This window comes from Plectropomus leopardus, chromosome 4 (assembly GCF_008729295.1).
Source record: "Plectropomus leopardus isolate mb chromosome 4, YSFRI_Pleo_2.0, whole genome shotgun sequence".
NCBI classification, from domain to species: domain Eukaryota; kingdom Metazoa; phylum Chordata; class Actinopteri; order Perciformes; family Serranidae; genus Plectropomus; species Plectropomus leopardus.
The window spans coordinates 4,566,982-4,575,756 of NC_056466.1; positions in this window are offsets into that span (position 1 = coordinate 4,566,982).

Here is an 8,775-nt window from a genome sequence, read left to right on the forward strand (position 1 = left end):
CGTCAGTCATGTCAGTCACTGCATGTGAACTGCAGCCAAACTGTCAAATCAGGCAGTGCTGATCAAATACATATACATATATATATGTATGTATGTATATATATATATACTTATACTACATCTGCTACTACGACTACTACTGCTACTACAACCACCTCTACTACTACTACCACCACCACCTCTACTACTACTACTACTACTACTATCACTACAACCACTACTACTTCTACTACTACCACTACCACCTCTATTATTTCAGCACCACCACCTCTACTACTACTACTAGTACTACCAATCCTACTACTACTACTACTCTTATAAGTTTTTTTAGATAAAGCACCTTTAAAGACACAAGTCGATATCACAATAGATCCCAGACAGTAATGCAGAGCTAAAGCATAATGAAAATTAAGGTCAAATTAAACGAAATAAGATACAAAAACTTATCAGATTAGAAAAAAACACGATAAATGTAGTATTGCATGAATTTATTAAAATATTGTCTAAAAACCAACTATATAATATAAAACAGTTATTAAAAAAAATAAAAGTAGGTCAAATTTACATCAAATATGTTCCACTAAAATATTTATGGCTCATGCGTACTCCTTTGCTATTTCTTTGCATATTCAGCAGTTGAAATTGCTGCCACATTGTTAGAAAATGTTTCACGGCCCATAATTCCATATGATTTAATGCACATTTTTATGATGCATAAAACAGTGTTCATTTATATTTTTTAAATGGGAGGGTGAAATATTCGACCACCCGTTCCTAGATTTACACACTTCTGTTCCACTGTGGAGATGAAGTGTGATAACAGTGGGAAACACAAACAGGAAATGAATGCCGGTGAAAAGCAAAGAGGACACTTGCTTTCATGAGGCTCGAAGGTGTTAAAGGAGTCCCTCTGTAAGTGGACCACAGTGCAGGATGTACTTTGACAAGAGAGGAACAGAGGATATTGTGGTTGAGACCAGTTCAGACCAGCAGCAGGTTGGAAAGAGGCACATTCAGACGTCGTCAGTCACATGATTTGAACAGATCCAAAGCAAGTTTAGACATCGCCGCTTTGCATTGTAGGACAAGACTGAAGTATCGCATCTGAAGGCTTGGCGCACGCACTGCTAATAAAACTACAGTTATGTTAAACTGTATCCTAAACTGAGAGTCCTGTGGCCTTCGGTCTGATAACATGTACGCTGATAACCCTGCAGGATCTGCTCTGCTCCACTGTTCTTTATCTTCCTCAGCAGAAAGCTTTTCCTGTCCATCGCCTTTTGACTTTCAAATGAGCGCCTCTGTGGTTTTTGCATAGCATTTAACTTGTTGAAATCAAGTCCAGGGCGTGACAGAAACCTACTGCGTTTCCAAAATACTTGGAGCAGAGATCAGTGAAACTGAATGTGGAGAAACTGCCGAGCAGGCCTCTGAATTTATCAGGTGAGGATGAGAAAAGGCCAACATAAAGATAAGGGATGCTGGTGATATGCTGCACTCGCTTCTTCCGTCTCTAGATAAGAGGAATGAAGGAGAAACAAAGCAAATAGTCCGGTAATGTGAGAATACTTGAGACTGAGAGTTTTGCGGCAAATGCTGTTGGCAGCTGGAAGTGAGATTTAGAAATGTAACTTGGAAAAGGGAACCTGGGAGCATTTGTGGTTTTTGTAAATGACAAAGTTAAAAAGTGTGTTGAGACACGGAGAAAGCATGATGGGCAGAGGGATGATGAGAGGCGGATGAATAGCAGAGAAGGAATGAGAAACATTAGTTACTGCTGCATGTGGAAACAGATACGAGAGGGTAAGCTTTGAGTGCTCATGGAGCGGTCATGTGATCCTCTCATAGAGGCAGAGAGGCGCTTTGCTTTCTTGACCTTTTCTTTTCAGGTCAGGTTTGTTTTTATGACAAAGAAAAGTACAGTTACGCATTTCTAGTATTTAAGCAGTTTTGAAATATGTTTGTTCTGTGTGACTATAGTTGTTTATGTTTATGTTTATGTTGTTTATGTTTCAGAGGGAAATGTGTGAAAAGTGTTTTTGGCTTGTGAACTTTTAAAGGGTAAGTTCTGTGGGGTTTTTTTTTTAACCTGCACCCTATTTTACCGTTCACATTTTGTGTCTTTAGCTATGTTTACACTCCACTGTGGGCCAAAGTGGCCCGAATCTGATGTTTTCCCCCCCATGTGACCCAGATGTGGTTGTTTAATGACATTGTAACCAGCACAAATCACATCGAATCTCATCTGCTAAAAACAGATTTGGGCCACTTTCATATGTGGTTTTGAATGTGTGGTGGGATATTCACATGTAGGCAAATTCATTTGACGTTCTAGAGGTCTTAATGAAAATATTTTTGTAATTTTGTACAGAAAACTAAAAAATCTAAAAAGGGTCAAACATAATTTTAAAAACATGCTTTGCCAAAGAGTTGATTTGGCCTTAAAAAAATACTATTTGCTAATATAAATGAACTTTTGATCATTTTTGTTACTTGATACATTTAATATTATCCATTATACACAGTATACAGTGAAAACATTTTGTAAGTACGATTTTTTTACCATCTTAAAACGTGTTTGAGGTTGGGTTGGCTTTTTATGGTCAAAGTAGTGATGGAAAGATAATAAATGTAATTTTTTTCTTGGGTTAAAAAATTTTGAATATTCACTGTTGTAAATACAATACACTACTATTAATAATAATAATGACAAAGTTCATTCATATAGCACCTTTCAAAACACAGATACAACGTGCTTTACAAACACATCAACACACAGAGAAAACAAAATGAACTATGAACCAAACACAAGGTACAAATTAAAAAGGAAAAGATGTGTGAAAAATGGCGTTAAACGTAACAGAAATCACAGAAAAGCAATTTTAGAAAACTGCTGATTTTAAAAGTGGTTGAGACAGATGAGACGGAGTTTGCGGCCCAGATCTCAGATGGGTCTTTCCAAAGTGTAAGAGCTCCGTGTCACCTTTACGAAATAATCTGGACCTGCGAATGACAATGAGGGACACATCTGAGGGTGCGAGACGGGACGGATATAGTTAATGTTAGTCCATTATTTATATATATATATATATATATATTTATATATTTTTTTTTTTTTTTTTTTCATCATTTCTGGGATGTTTTCAAAGTAGTGTCAATGTAAAGATCACAAATTGATATATGTTGGTATACTAACATACTGCAAGCATTATAAAGTAAACAATGGGGTCTGTTTTAAAATAAACATTGATTTTTTGGATTATAGCTGCAAGGACATAAAAAAATGTAAAGAAAACATTTTCCTTGCTTTCCTCTTGGTGAGGACTTTAAAGTGATACTGAGACATTATGTCTGTGCTGCCGTAAACAAAACCACAGATCCATATTGTCTCTTGTACTCTAACAGGCGTGACCACACGGAGGGCTGCGTCTACTCAGATAATGTTGATGTCATCTCTTATGTGGGAAAGATATTGGGGCTTTACAAACGTACTGTACCACATGCCAGCACGGCACATTTATGGCTTCCTCTCCGCACACTCAGATTGAGTAAGAACCGCTGCAGTGTTCCCGTTAATGGCATAAAGATCGACCGGTGGGGGGTGGAAATCGGTGATGAGGGCAATCATTGGGACATCAAGGCACTCCCCAAAAATTGATGCCAGATGACAATAAGCAACTCCATATGTGATTTGTGCACACGCAAACACACACGGTCACAATTCAGACTTGGGAACGTTGCACAAGACCCCTCATGAGTCTGACAAAAACACACACTTGCTGACACACTCTGCTGCTCACACGCAACGTGTTTTACGGTGCACATGTGGGAGGTGATCTGGCTGTCATTTGCTTGTTGACTGGGCCTTCCCTCTCTGTCTCTGCCAATTCACCACACACTGGCTGAAAATGTTTGCGCCGTCCTCAATAAATCACTCCGAGGCACTTCTGCTCATCCTCCAGAGTTTTCTTAGGATCCACAGTCCATTTCCTTTTCCTCCCTTTTCTCCTTCCTGTTCTAAAATAGAGCTTCCTTTTTGTCTGTTATGATTTTTTTGAAATAACCTTTGGGATTTTTTTTTTTTTTTTTTTTGCATTGTTATTTCATTATGACCCTCTGGTTACAAAAATAGCACCAATGAGCTATTTATGCAGCAGTTGCTCCAAAACGTTTGGGTTTAGGATCAGCCACAGGGGCTGCAAGATACATTAAAGGCCTTTATGTGGACTGACTTTACAGGGAGAGGAAACAGAAAACAGAACTATCCCACCAAAGAATAATCAGTAGCTGCTCTTAAAATCTTAGTCATATTATGCCAGTTCCAATAGAGTTGTGCAGGAATGAGTCGTAAAACCCAGAAATGAGTTTCTTCCCTGTTCCCTTATCTCAAAGTCATTGGGTTTTATTTCTTTCTTTTTTTTTTTTTTTGTGGGTTAGATGTGGTTTATTATCCCTTTGAAACCTTTATTGACTTAATATTTCTTGTGCTGCGTCCAGGTGCCTTTCGCAAGCTATTTAACCATGTCAAACATGTTTTTTAAACACAGGGAAATAATACAAAGAAATTAGTAATATGTGATGAGAAAATTACCTGAAAATAGGTTTCAAAAAACTATCAAAAAACTAGAAAAAAATTAAAACATTAAAACAATTTTAAAGTATCTATGATTATTATAATAATATATTAAAAATGATTATACAGGGAAAAATCTGTTGACTTTTTCTTTTTTTTTTCTTTTTTGCTCATGTCAGCTAATGTTGATGTAAAATTTTACTAATCTTGCTCATTTTTGGCTATGTCTTGTTTAACTTTTGTATTGCTTTTTCTCCATGTTTGCATACGTTTTTTAAAGAGAGTAATGTTCTCTCTTTTAACTCTGAGGGAATTTCGTTAAATTTGGCTCAGAAGTTCTCTTGGACTCAGTGATGAACTGATTAAAATTTGATGGTCAAAGATCAAGGTCACTATGTCCTGGTCTGTCTCCCTCTTGTGAATATGATATCTTAAGAACACCTTGAGGGAGTTTTTTCACATAAGGCACAAACGTCCACTTAGATTCAACAATGTAATTATTAGAATTTGGTGGTCAAAGGTCAAGGTCACGGTGACCTTACATCTGTTTCATTCTTGTGAATGTGATATCTCAAATATGCCTGCAGGGAATTTTCTCGTGGCATACTGTTTCATGTGTATTTCTTGTGTTGGAGAAGCTCACACAGACCCAACCGTAACCCATATTTATAGTTTTGCAACAACTGATTTAAAGATATTCCAAAGACCTTTGCATGAGTCTGACATCGTTCTCAAACACAGGATTACAATAAGTTTTGGGACGCTGAGATGGCAAAACTGCGGGTCATCTCATGTCAAACAAAAAGGAAACAATATGAAGTAGTGCAAAACCAAGCAATATTTCCCCATTTTAAACCGGTCTGACCAGGCCTTAATGCTCTCAGTTCAAAACCATCATTGATCCTAGAAAATCCTCACAGGTGTCACAACAATTTTTTCCCATGTTGCCATCAACTCTGAATGAGTTTTATTGATCGATTGGTGGACAAAGCCTGCTGTTTAATGGTCACTCATACAAAGAAAACTACATCCGATATAATTCTTGCTGCAATTTTACACCTCAGATATAACAATACATCGCTCTGGCCTGCCGGTAACCCTGGCATGGTGGGTATTATTGCCTAACGTGAAAGATTTATTTAGGCAGTTGCAGTCAGAAACAGGTGTGGAGGGCATGGAGGGCAGCCAGCATCTTTGTCGCCATGGCGACAGCTAATGCAGCCTCCAGGCAGCTGTTTGTGACGTTGAGAGGAAATCAGAGAATGGAGAGGCCTCCATACGTGGAAACTATGACCGTTGAAACACACACTTCGACTACCCACTGTGACACGCAACCCGCCTAATAAGGAAAGCAGATTGTACATGTTATATAAACACGCCTGTCACATTTCTCACGCGCTAACCTCCACACGCTCGGCCATTCATGTAAACAGGAAAGAGTACCCACTTTTTCCTCGTGCCTCTTCACTCTCGCTCAATCTCTAATTGCTGTGCAATCTTCCTGTTATTTCCTCCTTATCTTTTTTCCTGCTTTCCTCCACTCATTTTCATTATGAGTCAGTTTGCATTTGTGATAGAGTTCCATAAAAAAATATTGCAGCAATCTCAAGTGCAAACAGCTCATGCAAAACCACAGGATCATCCCCTGTGGTCCTCTATCAAGCTGAGGTAGAAGAGCAAATATAATCGTCTCTGTGACTGGAGTCTGCCCTCTCACTGGGGTGGTGAACTGGGCTGCCTGCGGGCCTCGTGCCCTCGTCTTGTGAATAAAAGATGAGCCTAACAGCCTATTGTTGCTGGAGGTTGGTGGTGTCGTTTCTATGGCTGCTATTGTCATTATTGTATTGTAGTGGAGGAGGATTTGGTTGTGATGAGGATGAAGACAGGGTCAGGAGGTCTGATCCACAAAAAAAATGTTTTGGAGTTAAATTGTTTATCTTGGTATAAAACTATTATAATCTGAAGGAATGGGTATGTCTTTAAAGTAACAATTATGTGGTTATGTGGTTGTAATACTGGCTCAAAGTAACAGAGGTTGGATTGAGTAATTGTTTTGCAAGTCACAAGTCTCAAGTCTTTGCAGTCATGTCTCGAGTTCAGTCCAAAGTTAAGTCTGACAAGTCCCAAGTTAAGTCCCAAGTCCTTACTTTGAGTTCCAAGTCCTTTGACAACAACCTATAGAGCGAGAATGCTGACATATAGCTGATGTGCTTTTCTTACAATCACAATTTAAACACATCAATATGCACACAACATTTTATAAACTGGAAGGATTTAAACCGTGAAATGGATTAGTTAAGCTATACCAAATGGAAAGCAGAAACTCCAGCTGCTCGAATATAATAGATGCATAGAAAAAAAAACCCAACTATATTACAGTTCAGAGGTAAGGGTACTTCACATGGTTATTTTTATACTTTGGACTTCCTACTTACCCATCTTTCAAGATTCTCATAAAGCACTAATGGCACATTAAACTATTTCAGGCATTTCCCCCCATTCAACAGCGAACCACTGAAAGGTGACAGGAAACATGAGAGAGAGATCTTGCAACAAAGGACCACAGCTGGCGTTTAACCAAGGATGCTGCAACTGTGCTTTTGTCAGACGTTTTAACCACAACCACAATCTGTGCTCCTATGTAGGACAGGAGGCGGGGCCTTTTTCATATCTATACAGGGACCCATTGTCTTTCTGTCCGGCCATTACCTGTTAGCTATTTATGTTATATTTTACACTTTATAATTAGCCAGTTCTTATATTTTGATCCTTATGGTTTTCTAGATATTTAGTTTATATTTGCTATGTAGTGTATTTTATATTTACATTTGCTTTTCTGCTATTTTAGTCCTTGTATATTGCACGCTCTGTGTCTGCAATCCTCTAACTTTGTATTGCAACTGCAGCACAGCAATTTCCCTCAGGATGAATAAAGTTTTACCAATCTAATGTTATCCTATTTACCTGACCTACATGATTTTAATGAATTCACTTGAGGGGAAAAATAAATCAGCTTTTCTTAGTTACTGAGATTCATATCCCAGAATGCATAGCAAAGTTTTCATAAACTGGAAAACAAATCTGCTATTGTTTTCTGAATTAATAAGATAATAATCATGTTAATTAAAAAAAAAAGAACATTTTTTTCCCATTAGAATATTTTGGCAGCATTTTTAGATAATTGTCTTTTTAATTCAGAAAAACTGGGCAAATTTTTTTCTGAATTTAATTCATTATGCTTCAGACAAACAAGTCACGTTGTTAGGCCTATTTTACAATCAGCCCAGGATCTAAATATATAGGCTATATATATTGTTTGAAAGTAAGAAAAGGCCATTCATATTTGCACTTGAATAGACATGCATAGTTTCATTTCACCACTGTTTGGTGAATGAAAAAAAAAAAAAAGCAATGAGCAATGAAAGAATAAATGACCCAGAGATTAGCAAGAAATTAGTTAAAATGACATGTAATTCAATTCAATTCATTTCAGTTCAAAACTTTATTAAACTCAGTGGCACGGAGAAAATAAAAAGGAAATAATATATATATAAACATACAACAGTGAATCAGGCATTTACCCGATTCTTTTAAAAGAAAAAAAAGGGAAAAGTGAAACAAACAAAAAACACTAGGAAGTTATCTGGGGAAAGTGCTGAAAAAAATTTATTGAATTTTTTGAATTTAAATTCAAATTAAATTCTGTAACATAATAATGTTTTTGAAATAAACAGCTTCAATTTGTTTGGATGTCAAATGTTTAAAAACTTGCAAACTTGCATTTGAAAGCAACACAAGTTAAAACTGAGGTTTCAAAATGATTAAAGCAGGTGCCTGAATGCACAAAAAAGAATCAGAATAGAAAACGTGTCTGCCAAATAAATACAATAAATGAATACCAACAACATACCCCCCCCCCCGAAAAAAAAACAAAAACAAAAAAAAAAGTGAGGTCTGGGCTAATCCCCCAGCGTCCTCTAATCCTACAAACGCCCCTGGCACTAATTTACAGCGAATTTAGGGGCATGAATAATCAACCTCCCACCAAATGTAAACCCGCCTGAACAACAGCCCCGCCCACACCATCAATCACTCCAGCTCCACTCTCATTGGCTGTTCCGCCCTACGTCAGCTCACAGGGGGGTAGCTGGGGGCGTGTATCAGTCCTGCAGGTTTGCGGGAGCAGCAGACTATCCCGCTCC